Here is a 26,164-nt window from a genome sequence, read left to right on the forward strand (position 1 = left end):
TGAGTAGGTTGAGCTCATGAGAGATAAGCAGCTCTCCTCAGATCACTTGGAGAATTGGTCACAGGCTTCCAGGCTGGTCTTTCTTTCACTACCTCTTGTTTCTTTAAACTTTTTTTTTTCCTTTTAAGCAGGGAAAGATGTGTAATATTCTCAGTGATGTGGCTACCTCACTGACACACTTGCCCCCACTGTTCTCTCTTTGGCTGATAGACAATTCCCCATTTCTTCACTTTCTTATTTCAATGGGCCTAATGCCTGCTTATCTTCATAAGGAGCATTTTTAAATCTCTTCTATTGAATTCCAGATACAACAAATATGCCCAGAAGTGGGCTATTACCATGGCATTCCTAGATTGTTTTTGGAATCACATAAACCTCTTTCTCAGACAAAGGTCAAAATGGAAACAATTAGGGTAGACCATATTTTGCTAGAGACTGAGATTATATTTTTTAAAAAAAAGCAGCAAATTTGCCTTTCTTCAATTTTTGGTTTATTTTTTACTATTTTAAGAAATTGGTAAACCCAGTTAATGTGATATCATGGAAAGCCCTGGTCTTGGAGTTAGGAGATGAGGATTCAATCTCTGGCCCTACAATTTCTTAACTTTGTGATGGGGCAAGTCATTTTATTTGTCCAAGTTTCCATGTCTTTATCTATAAAAGGGAGATGATGCCAAGCCAAATGCCTCTCAGGGCTGTTGGGAGGATCAAAAGAGATAAGAAATATGAAAAATACTTCATAACTGTAACATTTGTGACTATAAGGAACAAAGAGTTATCATGATCATTGTCATCAATTAAGCATTTTGAACAAGTTCTTGTGCATGATAGTGATCCATGCAGATTTTTCATCCCACCAAAAAAATTAATAATTGCAATTCAATCAATAAAACCCAATCAAAGAAACATATGATACTATACTAAGTTCTGGAGATACAAAGTAAAAAATAAAAGAGTTGTTAGCTTCATCTACTCTTGCCATAATATAACTAATTATATTGACATATATGTATATATATATATTACCATAATATAACTAATTATAACTGAAATAGCTATAGGAGCTTTCAAACTGAGTCCATCATGAAGCATTTATCAGATTAAGAAGCACATCAAATCAACCAACCAATTAACAAGTATTTATTAAGTACCTGTAGAATGTCAAGGGAGAGGTCAAATTTAAGATGAAAGAACAGAAGAGAAATGTAAGAAACCAAGAAAAGACACCAATGAATTAATGGGCTTCATGGCCCATAGGTTTAAAAAAAAAGTTGACTGCATAGGAGTAAGGGAACAAAACCGTGATGTACAAGGAGCTTTTGAACTAATCCAAGGAGCTTGATTGCCAGGCTGACTGAATATTGCTGAAGCGGGGAGAGGAAGAACCACTAGCACAGTGGAAAATTTTAACAAGATGAGAAAGCTGGGTGAGTTGAAACTATTTCCTGAAAGCAGAAGAGAATAGTATTATTGGGAAAGTAAGGTTACTAAGGTTTTAGCCTCTCAGGACATGGAAGAGTTCTCAACCTATCAGAAAGTGATGTGAAAGAACTTTTGAGTAAATTACTGTACTAAACACCATTCCTGTGGCAAGCTGCCACAGAGAATGAGGAAATCAGGGAAAACTTTGAAATTTTATTTCAGAGCTGGGTATATGTGTGTGTGGAGGGGTGGGATAGGGAATAAAAGTCAAGTTGTAATATCTCTTCTATTGTATAGTTAAAATAGTAAAATAAAAGCAATTGTTCTCTGTTGAAATTTACTTCAACTAAGTTAAAGGAATATTTATTAGATAGATACTATAAGGAGAGAGCTATGCTAGGCAAATATTACTGGTGGTAATAGAAATAATGTTTTATCTCTGTTATTAAGAATCAAGCATGGAACATGAGACATATATATATGTCTCTATATGAAACTGTAGCATGAGGTTGAGCATGATAAGTGCCAGCAAGAGCAGGGACTGAGGGCTATTAGAAGTTTGAAGAGATTATTTCTGACTGTGGTAATCAGAGAGGGTGGCCTATAGGAAGTGGTGTTTGAATTGGACCTTGAAGAATAGCAAGAATCACAGGACTCAGTACAGACAGTATGTGTCATTGAGCCCTAATGCTCTACAAAACATCCATCTAACCTGAGTTACAGATAGTGGCACAGAATTTTAAATCAAACTGATTCCCATTGGACCTCACTGCCTAAAATGATAATCTTGATCACCATGGTAAAAAAAAAATATATGTACATACATTTTAAGAATGTCTAAAGGAATTATATAATGATTTAAATGGACTGATCCATAGTGAAGTAAGCAAAATCAGGAAAACACTATTGAGAGGGAATGGGGAAACCTACTAGGGGTATCAGGAAAGGTGGGAGCAAAGACACAATTAAGAAAATGTGGGAGCCACAGGGAGAATGGCAGTAATCTTATTTATCTGGAAGGCAGAGAGAGGAGGAGATAAAGCTTGGAAGATTGTAGAGGGTCTCAATATTTAGCCTGTGTTTCAGTAGATGGAATGTTGTCTATATATGGATTTGCACGTATGCTGACCATATGCTAGGGTAAAGTTGGCATCCAAATTCTCACTTCAAGTATTTAAGTGTCTGCCTGTGTACAGAACTAGACTAGCCACCATGGAACACAAAGATTATGAAATCTGTGCCTGTGTTTGAAGAGTTTATTTAGTCATCCAGGTAAGGATTTGGAGTAGGGGGAATAAGCATATATTAAGCATCTATTATGTGCCAGCACCATGTCAAGGGCTTTAAAAATATTATTCCATTTGATCCTTACAGCAACCATGTGAGGAAGGTTTCTTTGTTCAGTTGTTTTGGTCATATCTGACTCTCTGTGACCCCATTTGGGGTTTTCTTGACAGGGAAGGATTATGGAGGTCCTTGAATATCAAGGTGATGAGTTTAGACTTCCAAAGGTAATAGAGACCCACTGTAAACTCATTAGCAAGGGAGCAACTTCAGAAATGAGCTGGCTCTCATCAGGAAGACTGAGATTTACCATAGACTCTCCCAGAGTGACCTCAAACATTTAGAAGCCATGTGACCTTGGTCAAGTCACTTAACACCATTTGCATCAGTTTTCTCACCTGTAAAATGATTTGAAGGAAATGGCAAGCTTCTCCACTATCTATCTTTTCCAAGCAAAACACAAATGGAGCCCTGAAGAGTTGAACATGACTGAAAATTCCTGAACAACAGCATCTCCTAGGGTGATGGTGTTGTTTTTAAGTGTCTGTTCTGAGGCTACATTGTTTCACTTCACTTACCAAAAGAAGTAAAACAATTGACTGGCACTGAAATCTAAAGAACTAGAAAACTTAGTCACAACTCTAAGTTTGCACTTTGAAGTTTAGTGACTTTGCTAATTTTAGCAGAAGAGTTGGAAATACTTTAAAATGAGCACATTAAATAATTGGGAGTCTGGTGTAGGGGAAAAAGTGTTGGATCAAGAGGCAAAGAAGCTCATTTCATATCCTGGCTCTGCTATTCAGTGTCCTGACCTTGTGGCAATAAGCAAACCATTCCACCTACTCTGCATCATGGTATTTAAAATGAAGAGGGTTAGCTGAAGGAGGTCAAAGGCAGAAAACCTTCCATATATACCAAAATATCCATAATAACCAAGAACTAGAACCAAATTAGCTGCCTTCCTATCAGAGAATGGTTGAAAGTTTTGGCGCACAAACATGATGGGGTTATTATACCTGAAGAAATGATGAATATGAAGAATTTAGAGAAGGTGGTTATGACATATAATATTATGTATAGTAAAGTCAGCAGAACTGGGACTGCACCATTTGGAAATTTAAAGAACAACAAAATTGAAACCAAATACTTATAATGGGAAGAACAATTGGGACAAAATGTAATGAACTGTTAAGGATAAAGCCTTAGATTTAATCTAATTTAATAAATTCTTAGTTTTGCTTCAGAGAACAGTGAAGAAAATGATTTTTTCTCTCTTTTTTCTTTTGCAGATTTGGGTTAGAACATTGTATATATTAGATTTAGTTGATTTGCCAGATTTCTTTAGCTGCTTTATTTTTCATTAAAGGGTTGGCTCCAAAAGTGGCAGGATAAATTGCAATATGAAGGCAATACAAAAACAAAAAAATAAAATATTTTGTAAAAATAAAAGTCTTACTAAATCTTATTAGTTTTCTTGCGTAAAACCTTCCTTTATAAAATTTTTAACAAGATGAGAAAGCTGGGCAAGTTGAAACTGTTTCCTGAAAGCAGAGGAGAATAGTATTATTGGGAAACTAAGGTTACTAGTGCTCTAACGTCTCAGGACATGGAAGAGTTCTTAACCTGTCTGAAAGTGATGTGACAGAACTTTTGAGTAAGTCTATCTCATAACAGTGGAATATAGTGGTAAGACAACCTTGGTTCAAGCCCCAGTTCTGATACTTACTGTGTCATGAGCATTTTTTTGAACCTCATATTTCACATCTGTAAAATGGGATAAAATTTGTTCTGTATTATGGCTCTGCTGGTCTTCTAAACCTTAAAGCTCTCTATATAAATATGAGACATTTAATGGAAATTCCAACTGCCTATCATAGATAAAAGAACCTTATTATTGCTAGTTTCTTATTTCTATGGTGTGAGCTATAAAAGAGATTCCCTGACCATGGAATAAAAGCGGCAGAGGCTGAAAGTGCCATTTTAGACAGGCAGTCATATTTGAGAAATGGGGTGGGGAAGTACTTGGGACAAAATGGAATGAGCTATCTTTCCGTATAATAAATATAGACAATAGTCCTAACAAGGTGTCTTTCAACAAGATTGGCTTTCTAGGGATACCCAACTAGAATGTGAATAAAAGAAATGTGACAGATGCTTGAAAAGTCTTACTTTGAACTTTGGAAGAGAGCAGAATTCAAAACCAATGTGTTTCATAAACCCAAAGGGAATGGTGGAACAGATGACAGCTAGTGAAAAGGACCTGTCTCATCTTAAAATTAAAGAAATGCCAAAGCATTACATGAAAGACAAGGAGGACTGCCATTCTAGGTTGCATGTGGAGATGAATTTTCATAAAATCTCTAGGTTAGAAAGGATTGCCAATATTATTTAGACCAGCCCTTCTCTAGAGCAGCCCCTCTCTCCTACATTCCCAACATGTAGTCTTTCAGCTGAGGTAAATAATAGCACAAAAACACTTTCCTTCTGAAAACCCTTCTGCAATGATGTGCTCAGGGCAAACAGCCCCAGTCTCAGGCTTAGGCAGATACCTTCTGTAGTTTACAAAGTATGTGATATGAAGCTGGATAGACAATCTGTACCAGAACTATAACTAAGAATGCTGGTATTTGAGACAAATTCAGTCAATAAACTGAAAATAGAGGAGATACAGCTATAACAGGAAATCCAGAATAGCATCCTATAATCCTATGTGGTCTTGAGCAGTAAGTGAGATCAGTGGATAAAGTGCCAGGCTTTTAGTCAGGAAAACTCATTTTCATGAGCTTAACTCTGGCCTCAGACACTTAATAAGCTGTGTGACTCTGGGAAAATCACTTGCCCCTGTTTGCCTCAGTTTCCTCATCTATAAAATGAGATGGAGAAGGAAATGGTAAAACATTACAATATCTCTGCCAAGAAAACTCCAAGTGAAGTCATGAAAAGTTAGACAGGACTGAAAACAGCACCCCAAAATAACAACATGTGATGTTAGAAAGAAGAGGCTGAGGAGAAATAATGATTACAGTATGGCTACTGGAAAAAGAGATGGTCCCTCTGGTCACAACACCCTATGTCAGTGCTTTGGGGCAAAACCCTTTTATGATTCCATACTCGTTATGGAGTTACAACTCTTAAGAAATACAAGAATGCAAATGAAATGAGAGGTCATTTTGGCCTGGGATAGGTTTTAGAGAGGCTTGGCTGAGATTTCAATAGATGGAGAAGGGGGAAAAAGTCTCATATTTGTATAGAATAAAACAGTTTTTAAAATGTTTTCCACAAAGATCTATCTACTTCAGCCCTTCTCTGGTGAAACTGACAAAACCAGAGAGTTAAGTTTTGGCTGGTTCCTACTAAGATGAAGAAACTTTGGTTTTGGTGAAAGATTATATGATTGCCCACTAATAAGGTAATTATTACTACTCCAGTTGACTCATGTGGATCATCTGCTAAGGTCCTACGTGGAGTGAAATAAGCAGCAGGGAGGGATTATTCACACTCATTGAAATACCTACAAAGTTTTTGGACCATTGAAGCGTCTATATACATTATGGATGGAATGGTGCTAGACCCAGAATCAAGATTTGCTTACTAGCTTTGTGAACTTAGGCAAATCACTTAGCCCATCTCAGCTTCTGTGAAATGAGAATAATAATAATAATAATAATAATAATAATAATACTTCCCAGAATTGTTGTGAGGATCAAATGAGATACTATTTTGTTTTTTCTTTTTAATGATTTTTCCAATTACATATAAAGATAATTTTCAACATTCATTTTTATAAAGTTTTCTTCTTCCCACCCTTCCCTCTTGACCCTAGTAGAGCAAGTAATTTGATATGGGTTATATATGTACAATTGTGTTATACATGCTTTGATCAGCATTCAGACTCCATAGTTCTTTCTTTGGATGTGGATGGCATTTTCTATCATAGGGTTTTAGAAATGTGGTTGATCACTGTATTGTTGATACCATCTATCATCTATCAGGTGATAAGTTTTTCATAGTTGGATCATTGTACAATGTTGCTATTAAGATGTACAATTTTTCCTGGTTCTGCTCACTTCTCTTAGTATGAGATACTATTTGTAAAATGGTTTGCAAAATTACTTTGCCAATTCATGAATATTATGAAACCTTCATTGTCCTAAATACTTAAGAAACAGATGATTCTGCTAAATTGTCTTTTTTGATTAGTAGAAGGCTAGCAACCAAAACCCTTCTATTTGAACCTATTATTGTTGAAAATATTTATAATGTATGGATCAACATTTTGTCTCCATAGTTAAAATTGTTGTTCAGTCATTTCAGTCATATATGACACTTTATGACATCATTTGCAAAGATGACCCTATCTGATAAAGATGCTGAAGTGGTCCACTGTTTCCTTCTGTAACTCATTTTACAGATGAGGAAATTGAGGCAAAGGATTAAGTGACCTGTGTGACCTAGGATCACCCAACTATTAAGTGTCTAAGGTCATATTTGACTTAGGGAGATGAGTTTTTCTATTTCCAAGTCCAATGTGTCACCTAGTTGCTCTTCAGAGTTAAAATATATAGGGCAAGTATCTCTTTTTCTGATCACCATATGAACACTTGCCATTTCTGAGTTTTCCATAAAACATTATTTTTCACAAGTGCACATTTGCCATTCAACAACTTGGCTAGCCCATTGGAGTTGGGCTCTCTGAAGTAGAATTAGAATGTTTAGTTTGAGAAAGGACTTCAGTGTCTGGTACCTTATACTGCCGGATGATCTATAGAATCTTCCTAAGACAAATCAAAGGGAAGTAATTCAGTTTTCTGGCATGGTGCTGGAATACTGTCCAGGTTTCACAGGCATACAGCAATGGGGTCAGCACCACAGTTTTGTAGACCTTCAGTTTGGTAGTCAATCTAATATCTCTTCTCTCCCATGATTTCCTTCAGAGTTTCCCAGACACTGAGCCAGCTCTGGGGGTGTTTGTGTTTGTGTGTGTGTGTGTGTGTGTGTGTGTGTGTGTGTGTGTGTGTGTGTGTTTGTGTGTGTGAACCTCATTATCAATGTGGACATGCCTGGAAAGTATACTACCAAGATAAGTGAACATCCACAGTATTCAAAATTTCTCGATTTGCTGTAATTGATGATTCCATATATGGATAATGTGGTGCTGGTTGATGAAGGACCTGGTTTCTTGGTGTTAAAATCATTAGATCAAAATTCATGAGAGATATTGACCTACCCAGCATAATGTTTCCTCATCAGAGAAGAGGTTGTGTTCTATGAGAAAAGCTGAATTGAAGTAGCTCAAAAGAAATGAGAGATGTGCAAATTCAGTCTCCATTCCAAAGAATCACATGATTATTTGTGCCTGAACCTTTGGTAGTGAATTCTGAGCTCATATTGGTCTGTTCAGTCACAGCTGGACACACATAACTTGACTCTAATATAGTGGTGTCATTTTGATCCTCATCAAGAATGAAGCACAAGAACCAACTAACCAACATAGGACATATCTTAGATAAGATGTTCAACATCACTATTAAAATGATTTTTTTTTTTTGCTGAGGATTTTAGATGTATATGTAAGATGTATACATGGATGTGAGTATAAATAAATAATTGTTAAATTGTGGATGTAGCTATAACATATTAAGTGTAGGTGTATTGGTTGTTTTAAACAAGGAAGAGAGGAAGCTATTTAATAAATTCTATTGCCAATTCTGTGGACAGAAGTTTAGAGCAGTTTTGTTTTCTTTTCATTATTGATTCTTCCTTAGAAGGAAGGAAGGAAGCTACATGGCCTATAGCTCAACAACAGATGCAAAATGTCAATATAAGTTGAGACTTAACAAACATGATGATTTCTATATAAGCACATCTAAAGAAATTCTTGTTTCTGAAATAAGAAAGCAGAATCAAGAAGCTGTTCCTTTTGTGGATAACAGGAAGAGGAAAAAAACGAGAATGAGTAAAATCAAAGGGATACCTCGGATGACCTTGTTTCTTGAATCTCCTACTATTCCAATTAGATCACATACTCTTAGTCATTTTCCTTCTTTCCAGAATACAGACCTAATCAACTCTTCCTTCTTGAGGGCTAGAAATAAGAATACTTTCAACACACTGAACCGCCAACTTTGAAGGTTTGTGCTCCATTGATGATGAGAGCTGCCTCCTCATGCCATCAATATTGGGAATCAGTGTTGAATTGAAAGGGCCTTTCCCTACCAAAAGGGAGCATGGAAACCCCATCTGTGACTTATTAGGGACCATTCTTTCAACACAGAACTATTGTTTGGGTTGGAGGTTAGTGAGAGAGAAGTGACTTATTTTGTCTCTACCCTCACCCCATCCCAAATAGCTAGAAGGTATTTTGGCATCAGTGGTTAATTGTGATTGCCAAGGATGACTGAAGAGGCATACACAATGTGTATGTAGATTTAGGTGTAGGATATAAAAGTAAATATAGAAAGTGTAGGAGATGCCAAAGACTATAAATAGGTCTAAGTCTGAGTTTAATTTGATTAAATCTTTTGTACGAATATGTTCATTTTAAAAATTCAAATTTCAAATTTTATTATGATTGACTGAGAGTATAAGATCTATTACCTGAGGAAACAGCTCTAGGTTTGGATTCAAGGGAACTGAGTGATCTGACATCTCTCAATCCAGTTCCTACATACTTTCCTATTTTATAGAGAAGGAAAATAAACCTCAGAGAGGTGTTAACTAAAAGAAGTAACATTTGAACACAGACCTGTTGACTCCACTATACTATGCTCTTTCATAATAATTGGTTCTTCCTAGTAAGGGAAACTTACTGAGACTGAACGTCACACAGTAATTGCTGATCTGCATTAAAGGAGATAATTTTCCCATTGGGAATCCCGCAATTGGTGAACTTACAAGTAGACATCTCCCACCTCTCAAAAAAAAGAAAGTTGTTATTATTCTACTGATTAGAAGCATGATAAATCTTTTCATGATTGCATGACCTCTTGTCCCCTTGATTTTGAATTCCTCTGGGGCAGAAGTCATATTGTATCTATTTTTAACAACTAAGTTCTAACCCTGATAGCGTGTTTTATTTGGGGTAAGCCTTCAGTTTTGTCCCCCAAGGTATAGTACTAGTGCCAGAAATGCCAGCCATGTCTTCAGCTCTTCCAGAAAAAGTCACTTTCCAAGATATAACAGCAAAAACTCAGTCTTCTTTGTCTCCCTCCTTCCTTCCCAGTCCTAGCACCAATTGGGGATCATAAGTTGGAGAACACAAAACTCTAACAAGTACAAAGAAATTTAGGTCCTCATGTTAATGTGCCTGGTGGAGAGACAAAAGATCTTAGAATAGCTTATGCAGAAATAGAATAAACAGCTCATCATATATCGTGCATTTAATGAAACGCTAACTATGCCCATTTAAATACTTTATGAGACACGGAGCACTAGAGGCTTCACAGGGAAAGCAGAATGAGGGGGCTGTAAATGCCACATTTGGATCTCGTAGTCATTAAGCTGTATCTTGATACTTCCACTTGTGAAATACAGTTGAAACCATATGCTAAGCAACAGGCCTTCAGATGATGCCTGGAATCTTGAGCACTTCCTTAATTCTTTATTTCACATAAAACTGGTCACCCCAACCAGAAGGTAAATTCCTTGAAGGAAGATGCTTATTAAGGGTGGGAAGAATACTAGACCAGGAGTCAGGAGGCCTAGGTTCTCATGCCAGCTCAGCATTGCATTTGTGTGAGCTTGGGCATGTCATATTATTTCTGGGGGACCTTATTCCTTCCATTTGTAAAAAGGAGTTGCATCATAAGATCTGTAAATCCTCTTCCTGCTTTCATATTCTAAGTCTTAATGTGGTACAATGCAAGGGGGCTCTAGACTTGGAATCCAAGGTTCCTGGCTCTGTTGATTCTTACTTGTTGCTCTTCTCTGTTTTCTCATCTATAAAGTGACAGATATAATCTAAATAATGATGATACTTATTATTCACATGGCACTTAAATACTAATTATATTTGATTTTCACACAGACACTGTAAGGTAAATTTGGAAATTATCTCTATTTTAGAGATGAAGAAACTGAGTCTGGGAAATGCTAAGCCTAGAATCTTAGTTTGATGTTTAGAATAGAATTTGAGCCCAGGTCTTTCTGGCCTCAAGTACAATGCTTTTTCCACTGTAAATGACCAAGAAATAGGTTCAGGAAATTGCTGTAGTTTCTACCCAAAGGATCAGTCTTTAAAAATACACTTAGTTGACTTTTGAACTTATATAACCTATTGAATTTAAGTGCATGTTCATCTTTATTATCCTATATGATTTTCCTAACAAACCTGAGAGGTTGACTAAGGACAGATAAAATATCATTTCTATTTTCCAGATGATTACAATGAAGTCCAAAGAGGGGGAAATAAGGGAATATCCATGTTACTAAGCACATTAATGACAGCTCTAAGAATTTAACAATGTCAGAACAAATGCAAAATACAAAATCTAAGTGTCCTGACTTCTAGTTTGGTATTCTTTACATTCTATTCCATTGCCAAAAGAGAGTGATATCAATAAGTCAATCAACAAGCATTGATCGAATCCAGACATTGTGCTATGTTCTGGGCATGCAAAAACAGAATGAAATAAGCCTTATACTCAAGGACCTTGCATTATAGTGACAAAGGGAGATACAATATAATGCTTCAGGATCTGGCTTAGATGGTTGGAATGACTCAACCACAAAACTAGACATCTGAACTCAGGACATGGTCTGTGTTTTGTCCTGGAATAGACACAAGAAAGTGTTCAGGTGTCTCTCTTCAGAGAAAGGCAAGCATAGTCTCTTGTGGCTTTCCATTTTCCATACTTTAATCAAGTAACACGTGGACTCCTCAGAGGACCTTGTCCTCTTATTAAACATTGAACTCCTACTAAGTTCCAAGTCCTCTGTTAAGTTCTAGGGATACAGAAAAGAAGCGAGAAGTTTACAGTTTCAGAGGGAAGGCACTGGAATACAGAGGGGTTAGGGAAGACTTCCTGAAGGTGATGAGATTTTAGTCTGGACTCAAAAGAAGCCAGGGAAGTCAGTAAGTGAAGATGCAGAGGTAGAACATTCCAGGCATGGGAAACAGCTAGAGAAAATGCCCACAGGAGAGAGAGATGGAGTTCATGAAACAGTCAGAGGGCCAGTGTCACTGGATCAAAGAATATGTGTGGGGAAATGAGATGTAAGAAAACTGGAAAGATAGGAGGGGGCTAGGTTATGAAAGGCTTTGAATGCCAGAGCATTTTGTATTTGTTCCTGGATACAACCAGAAGCCTTTAGAATTTATTAAATAGACAGGAGACATGACCAGATGTATATTTTGGGAAAAATCACTTTAGTGGCTGAATGGAGAATGGATCAGAGTGGACTCTTGTGGCAAGGCTATTACAAATAGTCTATTAGAAGTGATGAAAACCTACACCAGAGGGGTGGCCATGGCAGAGAGGGAAGAAGACATATTTGAGAATGCAAAGATGAGGTGGTAAGAAGCCAGAAAGTTGGTTGAGTTTTTCTCAGTTTCCCTCTGAAACAACTTTAAATGAATCCCTAAGCAGACTCTAGAGCAATAGAACTCACAAAAAATAGAGTGAAACAATTTTCAGCTCAAGATATCTTGAAGAGAATTCAGCAAAGGTCTGTTTCACTTAGGCATAGAGAGTGAAGGCCAATCAAGCAGAGTGCAGGGTGTGGGGAAGCCAGCGGGAGGCTTTTAGCCAGACCACAGATCAGTAACTGAGGCCCCAAGGTCCCAGCTCAGTAGGTCAGTAGTACAGCAGATCTTCAATGAGAACTCCAACCCCAGCACAGAAAACATACTGCAAGCCCTGGGAACACCCGAGCAACAGGTGTTTTACTCTAAAGAAGTATCTGAGCCCCAATATGGTCCTTAGTACAAGAAATTTGGGATGTGCCCCCTCAGCACAAGAGGCTTGGGATTGTGTATAGGGAATGTCTAGCATCCCCACTACTTCGGTGAGAAACTAAATAGAAAAAAAGACACAAGCAAGTGGGCAATGCAAGAGAGCAATCTACTTATATTGTCCAAGGAGTCAGAATATTTAAAGATAAAAACCACAATGGCATATAAAAAAAAATGCAGACTTGTGAGAATTGTACCCTTTGATCTGGTCACAGACCTCTGTGCTCTGTTTTTCCCATGTCCTGGGTACAGAATTTGTTTTGTCTAATTCAGTACTGGTCTCTGCACCTACATAACTGTGTATGATATTTTCAGGCATATTTTCTTCCCAAGTTGGATATTCCCTCCATTCTCAGAGTTCTTATCTAGCATTGCATAAATCTTCAGGGTTCATGGAGAATTGTAATGGAGAAATCTTTGCACATGCTTCCCACAAAAGCAGGTACTGGTTAAGGTATAGCCTGGATTGTAGATTCATACTCTTCTCCAGTTCTCTACAACTGTGCCCCTAGGAGCAGAGTCCAACTTCAAAAACTGAGAAAGAAACCAAAATGAGTCCTAACCATAGAACGTTATTATGGTGACAGGGAAAATCAAAATAACATTCCAGAAGAGGAAAGCATTGACAAAATGCCTGTATGTGAAGTCTCAAAGGGGACTATGAATTGGTTTCAAATCCAGATTCCTCTAGAAAGAGTTCAAAAAGGAGTTTAAAAATCAAATGAGAGATGCAAAAGAAAAATTGGGAAAATAAATGAATTTTGCCCAAGAATTAGAAAAAAAGAGTCAACAGTATAGAAAAGGAAGCACAAAAATTGAATGAAGAAAGTAGAATTGACCAAATGGAATAGGAGATATAAAAGCTAACTGAAGAAAATAGATTCTTAAAATTTGGAATTGGACAAATGGAAACTAATGACTCTATAAATCATTAAGAATCCATCAAACAAAATAAAAGACTTAAAAAAAGAAGAAAATGTTAAGTACCTCATAGGAAAAACAACTGACCTGGAAAAGAGATCCAGGAGAGATAATTTAATAATTATTCAACTATCTGAAAACTAAGATCAAAAGAAGAACCTGGACAATATCTTTTAGGAAATTATCAAGGAAAACTGCCATCATATCCTAGAACAAGAGGGTAAAATTGTCCTAGAAAAAAATCCACTGACCACCTCCTGAGATCCCCCCAAAACTCTGAGGTGTGTTGCAGCCAAATTCCAGAATTATCAGCTCAAGGAGAAAATACTACAGGCATCCAGAAAGAAACAATTCAACTACCAAGGGGCCACTGTCAAAATCATATGAAAATTAGGAGCTTCAATCTTATAGGACTGAAGGACCTGGGATATGATATTCAAGAAGATAAATGAGCCTGAATTACAACCAAAAATCATCTACACAACAAAGCTGAGCAAAATCTTTTTAGAGAAAAAGATGGACTTTCAGGTGAAATCAGTAGGAGTTTTCAACAGCTTAGATTTGGTTGGCGGGGGTGAGAGTTAAGTGAGGAAGCCTGAATGATTGGAAGAATGGTTGTTACCTTCTAATTATAGGAAGATGGGCATTCAATTGGAGATATCTGAAAGGTATATGAAGATATGAGAATTGAGGGCAGCAGAAACTGGGGCAGGAAAGGTACATTTGAGAAGCATCAGTATAGCTGTGGTGGTGCAGGGCCAGGAAGAGTAGACTCTCCTCTGTGGGCTATGGGCTACAGGACTCTGCCACTACCCTGAAAACTTCAATATTCACCTATTGCACCTCTTGTGGGGGTGAGGATGCACCCCTGGGTTTCAGTTCCATTAACTGAAAGGACTTCAGAACACTGCAACAGTAGGGATGAGATAGCAGAATAGTGGAAGTAACAAGCATGGTTCATCATTCACCAGGTTCTCTATGTAATCTTTTCACTCTTCCTCATTCTGAAAACAGGGAAATGGGCACTGCACCAAGAACAACTCAAATTCTTGCAACAACTCCATTATTGATCTGGAGTTGGACTTTTTACAAAGAGAAATGAGCTCTCTCCACTGAGGGGCTAAGCATGACATCATGTCATTCCTGAACAGAGAGACTATCCCTTTGCCCAGATCACCCCAGCCTTGGGCAATCTAGACAAAGAATCTATATCCCCACCCAAGGTTAGTTGGGTGGAGTAGCAAAATTCAGAATGAGGAGATTTAAATTCTGTCTTCCATCAGGTAAGAACAGAAAATATTTGAGTCTCCCCATTTTTAATAATTGGCTATTAATGAGAAAGAAATAATTTCTCTGACAGTTTTAAGAATACTTATAACATTTTCATATATATATTATAAGTAAACAGTCTGATCTTAATGAGTACCTTATAATTAATCTTTAATATTTTCCTTACATTTCTTTTGGATCTTTTTTTATATCAAATTTCCCATTGAGTTTTGGTCTTTTTGTTACACTTGAAAATCTTCAACTTGTCAAATATCTTTTTTTCCCCCACTGAAGATTACATTCAAGTTGGTATATGTCATTCTTGGACATAACCCCACTTCTTTTGTTCTTTGAAATATGTTATTCTAAGACTTATAGTCTTTTGTATGTCTTGTAAAATACTGTATTTTCATAGTATTTGTTTTTTCTTATTTCTTGAAATATTCCCCCCCCCTTATCCTGGGAGGTTTGAAACTTGGCTCTGGCAATCCTGTAAGTTTTTTTTTTCTGGGGTCTCTTTCAGGTGGTAAATGATATATTTATTTTTCTATTTCTGCTTCACCCTTTTGTTGTAGCACTTCAAAACAATTTTCCTTAATTTTTTTGATATTGTATTAAGATTCTTTTTTTGATCACAACTTTCAGATAGACAGATAGTCTTATATTATCTTTCAGTCTTTTCTGCAGATTAGTTTTTCTAATGAGAAATTTCTGATTCTCTTCTATTTTTTCTAATTTTATCATCCTTCAATTCCTCCTGCCCAATTCTAGTTTTAAGGAGTTATTTTCTCCTTAAGACTTTGGATCTCTTTTTCCAATTTGTTAACTTCCTTTTCATAATTTTCTTGAATTGCATATATTTTCCCTTACTTTTCCCTCAGTCTTTCTCTTATTTTATTTTTTGATTCCTTTTTGAGTTCTAAGAACTCTTTTGGGGCTTGTGACCATTTGATGTTACTCTTTGGAATAGAAACTCATTATCTTCACTCTGTATATGGACCCAGATCATTGATGGTTAGGTTCTTTTTTTCTTTGCTTATTCATTTTTGTTTTATTTTATTTTATTTTTGTTATAATCAATATAATTGTTTATTGGGTAATGCTGCCCTAGGTCCAGATCCAAGTAACAATGTTATTTTCTGAATTATCATCCAGGGTTCAACCTCAAGAACTCCTCTCCTCCCCTAAGTCACAGTTGGGGCCTCTAACCACATTATCCTAAAAACATTCTTGCTTCCTCACTGGATATGTTCTTGCTCCTCCCCACTCATAAACACAGTTCCAAATCACTTCCAGTTAGCACTAGCCTCTGGAAACAGAGTTGGGGGGGGGGAGGAGAAGACTTCCAGTCTTTCCTTCTGTTCCTTAGATGACAGTTTGTGAGGTGAAAGTTTCTGAGGCTAGGAGGTGAAAGTTTGTGAGGTGAAATTTCTTTAGGCCTAGTCTGCTTCCCAGTGGAGCTACTCTCAGAGCTTCCTTCTATTGTTTTTCCACTAGATTTGGCTTGGCAGCCTCTACATATTACTCAAGGCAAACTCAATCACTGAAGGCCCTGTCTTTTCCTAGACAGGGTGTTAGGTCCTCTCAAGTTATCTTAGGAGGACAACTGCTTTCCCCCTTTATTTTTGCTGCCAAATATTCAGTTTATGGTGATTTCCTATCTATTTGTTGAGGAAATCTGGAGATTTCTAGGCTATTCTACTATCAGCCCAGAATCCCCACCATCCTGTCCCCCCCCCCCCCCCCGCCCCAGCCTCCAGGTGAAATTTTAACACAACTTTGTGAGTTTATTTTTCACTTTGATATAACTCTTGAAGCTATAATGGTTAACCTCTTCAGTTGCAATTTGTGCAGGTTGTCTCTCTTCCCATTAATTACTAGTGTTTTCTGCAAGAGTGACATTATATGGTACTTACATTAAATATAGTTCTTTTGAAAATTCCAAAACTGGTGGACTTTTAAGTACGGGATCAATGAATAATCAACATGAGTCACTTGGAAATGTCTTCCAGAACTCTGGAGATTGTCCATTTTGTTTTTGAGAGCACATTGGCAGTCCAATTTACCATTCTGAATAAAAACCTGATTATGAGAGGTCCTGTAACAACATAGCTAGCCCAGCTGTCAGAGGGTCACCCCCTTTCAGATGCCAGTCAGTTTGATATTCAAGGTAGTGGAAGGTGCAGTGATTCAGAAAATGGAGGAAGCAGGGAGTCAAGGTCCATAGATTCTCCTTCTGTCAGTCCAGGGGATATTAAACATTGGCATTCAGACACTATCAATGGGGACTGTCTTCTGCTGATGACCTAGATGAAAGAAAAATCACCTTCATTTGCTGAAGCTGGATTAAATGGGCCTGTGACCGAAATGGTCAGTCCTCTGGTCCATTAAGAAATGACCTTAGCTCAAAAGCTGATAAGCTTCAGGAGCTGAAGATTCCATCCAAATGCAGGGAATAGGACACACCATAGTCATATTCCAAGGAGCAGAATGTGTGGAGTGTGACCTTATGTGTCACAAAACATGTTTTGGAAATATTAACCATTCACTGTGGAAATAAGAAACTTCATGTAAAGTTACATTTATTTTGTGTGGAATTTACTCAGGCAGATAAAAATGTCCCTGATGGCATCCCCCTTCAACATTAGGAAATGTACCTCAGACATTGAAAGATGAGACTTGGATGTGGAGGGTATCTACCATGTGAATGGAGCTAAAAACAGAGTCAAAAAACTCTGCAAGGGATGAAGCCAGTGGTGGATAAAGGACAGGGACTTGCTGAGCTCCCCCCCAACTTCTCTTAACACCCTTAAATAATGCCCTAAAACAGATATTTGAGTGGCAGAACCACAAAAGGATGGTGTGAAATAGTTTTTCAGCCCAAGACATCTTAGAAGGTTGGCAGGAAAGGTCTGATGCCCTTGGGTGAAAGCAGAATAGAAATCAGTGCAGACTCAGTCAGCACAGACTACTCCCCAGCAAACCAGGAGCAGACTTGGTGAACCACTGAATCAATAGAGGCAGCAGCTGCTTCTGAAGCTCTCAACCCACAGAGAGGAAGGGGGTCAGGAGATTTATGGGGAGTTTCTTTGCTAGCACAGAGGCAAGATTCTGTTGCTTTGCCCAGGTCATGATCTTGGGCAAGGAGGACCACTACTAACACACAAGAGCTTGCAGTCCCAGTAGAGTGGGCCTTGTCACAGTTCCAGGGCAGAAAAGAGTGTTGTGGTGGCTCACAGACCATAGCTTAGACCTGGAGAGTAGTATAATGCACCTCTCCTTAGGTCATAGCACCTTGGAAAAAGTGAAAACCCTTAAAGCTTGGAAAAATGTGGTCTCCACCCTGGGAGCAGAGCCCCACTTTTTAGCAAAGAGTTAAAAGTCAAGAAATAGACTAAAAATGAGCAAACAGAAAAAATTCTGACTATATAAATTTACTATGGTGAAAAAAGCAGAAAATCAAAACACACACTCAGAGGAAGACAAAAAAAGTCAAAACTTCTACATCTAAAGCCTCCAAGAAAAATCTGCATTGGTCTAAGACCCTGGAAGAAATCAGAACAAATTTTAAAAAATCAAGTAAGGAAAATAAGAGGAAAAAATTGGGGAAAAAATGAGGGAGATGCAAGGAAATCATGAAAAATATGTCAACAGCTTGGTAAAGAAGACACAAAAATACTTAAGAAAATACCTTAAAAACAGACTAGGTGCCAAAGGTAAAGGAAGTACAAAAATCCAATGAGGAAGAATGCCTTGAATAGCAGAATTGGTAAAATGGAAAAAGTTGTATGAATACTGTCTGAAGAAAACAACTATTTAAAAAAGTAGAATTGATCAAATGGAAAGGAGATTCAAAAGCTCACTGAAGAAAATTATTCCTTAAAAATTAAAATTGAGCAAGTAAGTAGAAGCTAACAACTATAAAGTATCTAGAAACACAACAAAATCAAAAGAATGAAAAATGGAAGACAACATGAAATATTTTACTGGGAGAATAACTGACCTGGAAAATAGATCTAGGAAACATAACTTAAAATTACTGGACTAGCAGAAAGTCATAATTAAAAAAAAGAGCCTAGATATCTTTCAAGAAATTACCAAGGGAAATTTTCTCTGATATTCTAGAATCAGAGGGTAATATGGAAATAGAAAAAAAATCCACAGATCACCTCCTGAAAGAGATCCCAAATGAAAACTTCTAGGAATATTATAGCTAAATTCCAGATACCTCAGGTCAAAGAAAATCATTGCAAGCATCTAGAAAAAAATTATTTAAGTATCATAGAACCACAGTCAAGCTAACACAAAATTTAGCAGCTTCTATATTAAAAGAATTGGAGGACTTGGAATATAGTATTTCAGAGGACAGAGGAGCTAGGATTACAACCAAGAATCACCTACCCAGAAAAACTGAGTGAAATCCTTCAAGGGGAAAATGGATATTCAATGAAATAGAGATTTTCTAGTATTCTTGCTGAAAAGAACAGTGCTGAATAGAAAATTAGACTTTCAGATACATGACTCAAGAGAAACATAAAAAGATAAGCAAGAAAGGGAAATCATAAGTGACTTTAATAAGCTTAAATTGTTTATATTTCTTCATGGGAAGATAATAGTTTTAACTCCCAAGAACTTTTACATTATTAGAAAAGTATATTATAGACAGAAAGCATAAGTGTGAGTTAAATATGATAGGATAATTATCTTAAAATAGTAAGGGGGAGAACAAAGAATGCTTTGGGAGAAAGGGAAATGGGGTAAATTATCTCACATAAAAGAGGAGGTAGCAAGGAACATAATGAACCTTACTCTCACTGGAATTGACTCAGAAAGAGAATAACATACACACTCAATTGGATATAGAAATCTATCTTATCCTACAAGAAAGTAAGAGGGGAAGGGGATCAGAGAAGGAGAAGAGTGCTCATAGAAAGGAGAGCAGATTGGGAGAGGCATTAGTGAAAAGTAAAAACACTTTTGAGGAGGAATAGGATGACAGGCAGGAGAAAATAGAATAATTGGGGTAGGGAATAGAATGGATTTAAATACTGTTAGCAATTAAAACTATGAAAAAAAATTTTTAAATTAAGATTCTCTGACAAAGACCTCATCTCTCAAATATAGAGTAATTTGTAGAAATATGAGCCATTCCCCAATTGATAAATGATCAAAAATATGAAGTCAATTTTCAGATAAAGTAATCAAAGCTGCCTATAGCCTTGTGAAAAAAATGCTCTAAATCATTATTGTTAGAAGAAATGCAAATTAAAACAATTTTGAGGCATTAACTCATACCCATTAGATTGGCTAAAAAGACAAAAAAAAAGGAAAATGACAAATGTTGGAGGGGATATGGTAAAATTAAGATATTAATGCATTGTTGGTAGAGTTATGAACTAATTCAACAATTATGTAGAGCAATTTGGAAATATGCCCAAACCCTATAAAACCATGCATACCCTTTGATTTACAAAAGCAATAACTAGGTATGAATCACAAAAGAATTAAAAAAAAACAAAAAAGGAAAAGGACCTAGGTATACAAAAAAATATTTTTAGCAGTTCTTTTCTGGTGGCAAAGAAATGGAAATTGAGGGGCTACCCATCAAATGGGGCATGACAGAACAAGTTGTGATATATTGTAGTAATGGAATACTGTTGTGCTCTAAGAAATAATGAACCAGATGCTCATAGAAAAGTCTGGACTTACGTGAACTGATGCAAATTGAAATAAGTAGAACTGGCAGAACATTGAACTCACTAACAGCCATATTGTAAGATGATCAACTGTGTATGACTTAGAATTTCAGCAATGCAATGATCAAAGATAACTCTGAAGAATTTTTTTTAGGATTTTTTGCAAGGCAAATGGGGTTAAGTGGCTTGCCCAAGGCCACACAGCTAGGTAATTATTAAGTGTCTGAGGCCAGATTTGAACTCAGGTACTCCTGACTCCAGGGCCAGTGCTCTATCCACTGCTCCATCTAGCTGCCCCAACTCTAAAGGATTTTGATGAAAAATACTAATCAAGTCTGAAAACAGATCAAAACATACTTTTAAAAAACTTTATTATCTTGTGTTATTTTGGTTTATGTTTTATTATATAATGTGGACAATCTGTTTTGCATTACTACATATGTATAATCTATCAAATAGTGTGCTTTCTCAATAAGGATGGGGTGGGGAGGGAGCAAAAGAATTTGAAACTCAATTTTAAAAATGAGTATTTAATTGTTTTTACATGTAATTTGGGAAAATAAAATGCTAAATGTTAACCTGCAAATCTTTTGAAAATGGGAAAAATTTAATAGAACTGTCAGAATTTTCCAATCATGGTATCAGCAATTTTTTTAAATTATATCTTCAAAAGTTACCAGAACCCTTATGTTTGTTTCATTTTTATGATGAGCTTATTGGCCTTGCCAAATAAAGCCAGAATGTAAATGAAGACTCACAACTGGCAAGCTGTGGGGGCTGAACTAAAACTCCTGAGGAAGATCAAAGATTTTCTTTAAAAAATTTCCAGAATCAAACTATAATACTTATTGAATACAATGTAAGAAATCTGTATAGAGTTGTGGAGCAAACCAAAGAAAACAAAATGCCAGACAGGAATCTGGGAATAGTATTTGAATCAACTCTGATCAGGCCTCAGCAGATGGATGCTAAGGTATCCCCCTCATCCTTTTGTGGAATAACCTTATCAGGCGTGAATTGTGGAAGATCTTTTGATATGGCCCTACAATCAATCACTCTCAGATTCTCTGCCTGTTGAAAATACCACCTGTGAGCTTAGAAACCTCAATCAATGCTTCAAAAGAAAACACATCACTATCTCATCATGAACATACAATTTCAGAAATAGCCACAACATTTGAAGGATTACATAACAACAAAAATGCAGTAAGAAGCTGATGCATCTGTGGTCAAAAATGTGATGTTTTTGGTTTTTGTTAAGACTGAGATCTACCCTTTTCAAGAACAAAGATAATTTTAAAGCTAATAGCTGCACAAATGCAAAATATAGTCAAATAAATTTGAGACTGTTGAGGATAAAGACATCAGTTAGACCTGTGAGTCTGCCTGTAGATCGATTCCTTCCTCCAAACTTTTTAAATGGAACAATTCCAAAAATATGGGAACTTTAAATTCAGACAAATTTGACAGGAGTTCATCTTTTGAAGAAACATCTGAAACTAAAACATTCCCTAACTCATGCTCTAAACATTCTTATTATGACCCCAAAACTTGGGACAAGCAATTCAGATAATGTGATATTAAGTATAAGGAATTCAATGATTAAGCCCATTGCACTCCAGGAAAACAGAGCCCAGGTGAGTTGAAATACCTGTGTTTTATCTAAGCTCCATTTTTTTTCATTTTGTGCCTGCCAGCTCAGTAAGGAGACAGTAGCAGACAGAACAAACAGAATAACAGCAGAAGGATACTCCTCAGATTCTAATTCTCTTGCTGCTTTCAGGGCAAGGAAAATTTTTTTTTCTATTCATATATTTTAATCATAGCTAAATCTTTGTGGAACATCTTTTACTCAAAACCTCGAGCCTCCACCATGTTCAAATGCATATATTCATATAAAGGTGAGTTAATCTTTTTTTATTAAAGATATTATTTGAATTTTACAATTTTCCCCCAATCTTACTTCCCTCCCCCACCCCCCCACCCCCATGGAAAGCAATCTGTCAGTCTTTAATTTGTTTCCATGTTGTACAATGATCCAAACTGAGCGTGATGAGAGAGAAATCATATCCTTAAGGAAGAGACAAAAAGTCTAAGAGATAACAAGATCCGACAATAAGCTATCTGTTTTTTTCCCTAAATTAAAGGGAATAGTCCTTGAACTTTGTTTAAACTCCACGGCTCTTTATCTGGATACAGATGGCACTCTCCTTTGCAAACAGCCCCAAATTGTCCCTGATTGTTGCACTGATGGAATGAGCGAGTCCTTCAAGGTTGAACATTACCCCCATGTTGCTGTTAGAGTATACAGTGTTTTTCTGGTTCTGCTCATCTCACTCAGCATCAGTTCATGCAAATCCCTCCAGGCTTCCCTAAATTCCAGTCCCTCCTGATTTCTAATAGAACAGTAGTGTTCCATGACATACATATACCACAGTTTGCTAAGTCATTCCCCAATTGAAGGACATTTACTTGATTTCCAAATCTTTGCCACCACAAACAGGACTGCTATAAATATTTTTGTACAAGTGATGTTTTTACCCTTTTTCATCATCTCTTCAGGGTATAGACTCAGTAGTGGTATTGCTGGGTCAAAGGGTATGCTCATTTTTGTTGCCCTTTGGGTGTAGTTCCAAATTTCTCTCCAGAAAGGTTAGATGAGTTCACAGCTCCACCAATAGTATAATAGTGTCCCAGATTTCCCACAACCATTCCAACGATGATCATTATCCTTTCTGGTCATATTGGCCAGTCTGAGAGGTGTGAGGTGGTGCCTCAGAGAAGCTTTAATTTGTATTTCTCTAATAATTAATGATTTAGAGCAATTTTTCATATGACTATGGATTGCTTTGATAAAGGAAAACTTTTTAGATCCCACCAGGGACATTTTATTTTAAACCATCTTTCAACAGTAAGGTAAAAGGAAATGATTAAAGTTTTTCTTAAATGTACACAGCAGCATCTGTTAATGTCAATAAAGAAAATATGGTAAATTTTGTTGTGAATTCAGATTCATCTGGACAGCAGGTAAAGCAACTCAAAGCTAGTCTAGCCCTGAGGAATTTCACCTATTGGATGTGAAACCAAGATGTCTGAGACCAAGATTCAAGATTCAGGGCAAAGTGAAGCATAGTTCAAATAGAACTGTCAAATCTTACTTTTTGATTTTGATTGAGAGAAAGGGCAGTAACAGCAAACTGAATCACTTCCATTTTGAATTGACTTAAGAAGATTCTGAAGATCACCTGAAAAAAATTACTGGACACTGAAGTCCTTTCTCAAGCTAAACAGTCAAGCATTGAAACTACTAAAGAGAGTACACCACTATGATGGTCTGGTCACATGTGAGATAAGCAAAACAGATTGAAGTATTGAATTGAATTGAATATGAGATAAGCCTAGGCTTAAAAGACTATATTATGGAGAACTCAAAGATAAGCCCTCACATGGAGGTCAGAAGAAGCAATACAAGGACATTGTCCTAAAAAGATTGTTTTGGCATTGGTTATTTGATGTGGGAGACACTGCCATAGAAACTCCCAGCATGGTATGTCCTCATCAGAGAAGGTGCTATGCTATGTGAGCAGAGCAGAATTGAACTGAATGTGAAAAAAACAAGTTTAAGATGTCATCCCAGGTATTCACATAAACTATTAGTGCCTGACTTTGGTAGAGCATTCCAAGCTTGTATTAGTTTGATCAACCACAATCAGACACACTGTAGCTTTAACATAGTGAAGTCCTTTTGTTCCTCTTTGAGAATGAAGGACAGGATCCAAACCACTGGCAGTCATTCTAGGTATCAATATTAGTATGAATAAAAGAGTGGAGGCTGGAAATAGCAGTTGCATTTGGAGAACTGTGAATAGGAGAGTTTGATCACAGCAACCTGTGGAGGAAAGTAAGAGACAACTTTTTTTTTTAAAAAAAAGGAGAAAAGCTGAGGAATGTCTTTTCCTGACCTAAGCATAAACAAGTTATTTTCTAATTTCTAATTGAGGGCTTTCTGAAAACGATTAACAGCTCATATTTATTGGTTACTTTAACAGTCAAATTTTTCTTATAATTGGCTGAAGATTTAGTAATGTGTATATCATCATCATCATCATCATCATCATCACCACTAGGAAAATAGAGGTGAAAAGATGTGCAGTAACTGCTTACAAAATCATTTCTTGATAAATTCATTAGACCACAAAGTAATATTGCTTATTGGTCAATCATTGGTGCTTAAGTCTTGTAACTCTGTCTATAGGACCTTGAGTTGTTATCTAAACTATGTTTCTCCTCCACTACCCAATCCTGTACTCTTCCAATAGTAGATACTTGATAAAAGACTGTTAAATGCATGGATTCAGAAACCCTAAAGCCAATATTGATTCTCTTTATTTGGTGATCACATGAAATACTTGTTGTCTTTAGGATATATGTCTCTCTCTCTATCCTTGTGGAAAGTTTGATTTATGTAATGATTTCTTTTCAGCTGGATACATAAAGTAGTTAGTCACCCCCCACCATTCCTATCCCTCTCTTTTCAAATGGAAAATGTCCATTTCATTCTCATGCTTTTTTCAAGTCTTCCTCTGATAGTCACTATGCAAATGAGCAATATCACAGAACAGGTTTTCCTCTTCTAGAGGAGAAGAATCCTGTAGCCAATGTTTAATAGATCAGAAGAAGTGAAGTAGTTTTGGTTTCTAGGTAAAACTTCATTTGAATTCCAGGTAAAAATTTACCTACTATTGGAAAGAGAAGTAGTTTAGAAATAGCAAATATATCTGATAAAGATCTGATATATTCAAGGTTAAAAGGGTAAATGAATATATATATATGATACATCTTACATATATATATATAAACTATGCTATTCACTGAAGAAATTCAAGCATATGAACAAATACTCAAAATCATTAATCATATGAGAGAGTATTGAAACAATTCTGAGGTTTAATTTTACATCCATCAGATTGGCAAACAAAACAAAATACAATAATTTTCCAGTATATTTATATATCACAGGTTTTTTCAGCATTGACTGAATTGTGGAACAGTATTTCTGTAATTCTGTAATTCTGCATATAAAAAGAAAAAAATTTGAATACCCCTTTTCAACTTTTTAAACTCAGAATAAGTCTCATGATATGGTAATGATGCTGTATCCATGAAAGATGGTTTTGCCATGGATGAATATCCTCATACCCTTCTGCTTCCTTAGTAGTGTACATTTACATGGATGTCATGGGAGTCAGAATCTAATCTATGGATAACAAATTGTACTGTTAAAACTAGGATAGATCTTATATTCAGCAAGAGCTTGAAAGAAAACAAGCATTGATACCCCTACTGTATACTGTGGTCTGAATTTCCTCCATGGGAATATAAAATTTGCTTCATTACTTTGTATTAGGCAATCAAGCCATTTGTTTCCAAAGTACTATTTAGCATGAATTTTCAGGAAAACTGCTGACTAGTTGCTTGACTATCTTGGATTTCAACTAAAATAAGAAAAAGTATAGATCTCTTTCATAAAGCTACAAAGGTGGAGAGAAACTTTGAACATAAGCTAGAAATGAAAAGGACTTTAGACAAACTGACCATTGAATATCAAACCTTCACAATT

At 36.5% G+C, this 26,164-nt stretch overlaps 1 protein-coding gene, 1 long non-coding RNA gene and 2 pseudogenes across 7 annotated transcripts in view; 3 read left to right on the forward strand and 1 right to left on the reverse strand.

Annotated features, from left to right (window-relative positions):
• Positions 1 to 26,164, forward strand: part of SLC2A9 (solute carrier family 2 member 9) — a 283,196-nt gene that overhangs the window by 99,426 nt on the left and 157,606 nt on the right. The window lies entirely within an intron of this gene.
• LOC141518089 (uncharacterized) overlaps positions 1 to 26,164 on the reverse strand; it is a 253,311-nt gene that overhangs the window by 26,147 nt on the left and 201,000 nt on the right. The window lies entirely within an intron of this gene.
• LOC141517158 (rho GTPase-activating protein 29 pseudogene) lies at positions 14,009 to 17,596 on the forward strand (annotated as a pseudogene).
• Positions 21,116 to 22,190, forward strand: LOC141518087 (rho GTPase-activating protein 29-like; annotated as a pseudogene).

Source organism: Macrotis lagotis, chromosome 3 (genome assembly GCF_037893015.1).
Source record: "Macrotis lagotis isolate mMagLag1 chromosome 3, bilby.v1.9.chrom.fasta, whole genome shotgun sequence".
In the NCBI taxonomy this organism is placed as follows: Eukaryota; Metazoa; Chordata; class Mammalia; order Peramelemorphia; family Peramelidae; genus Macrotis; species Macrotis lagotis.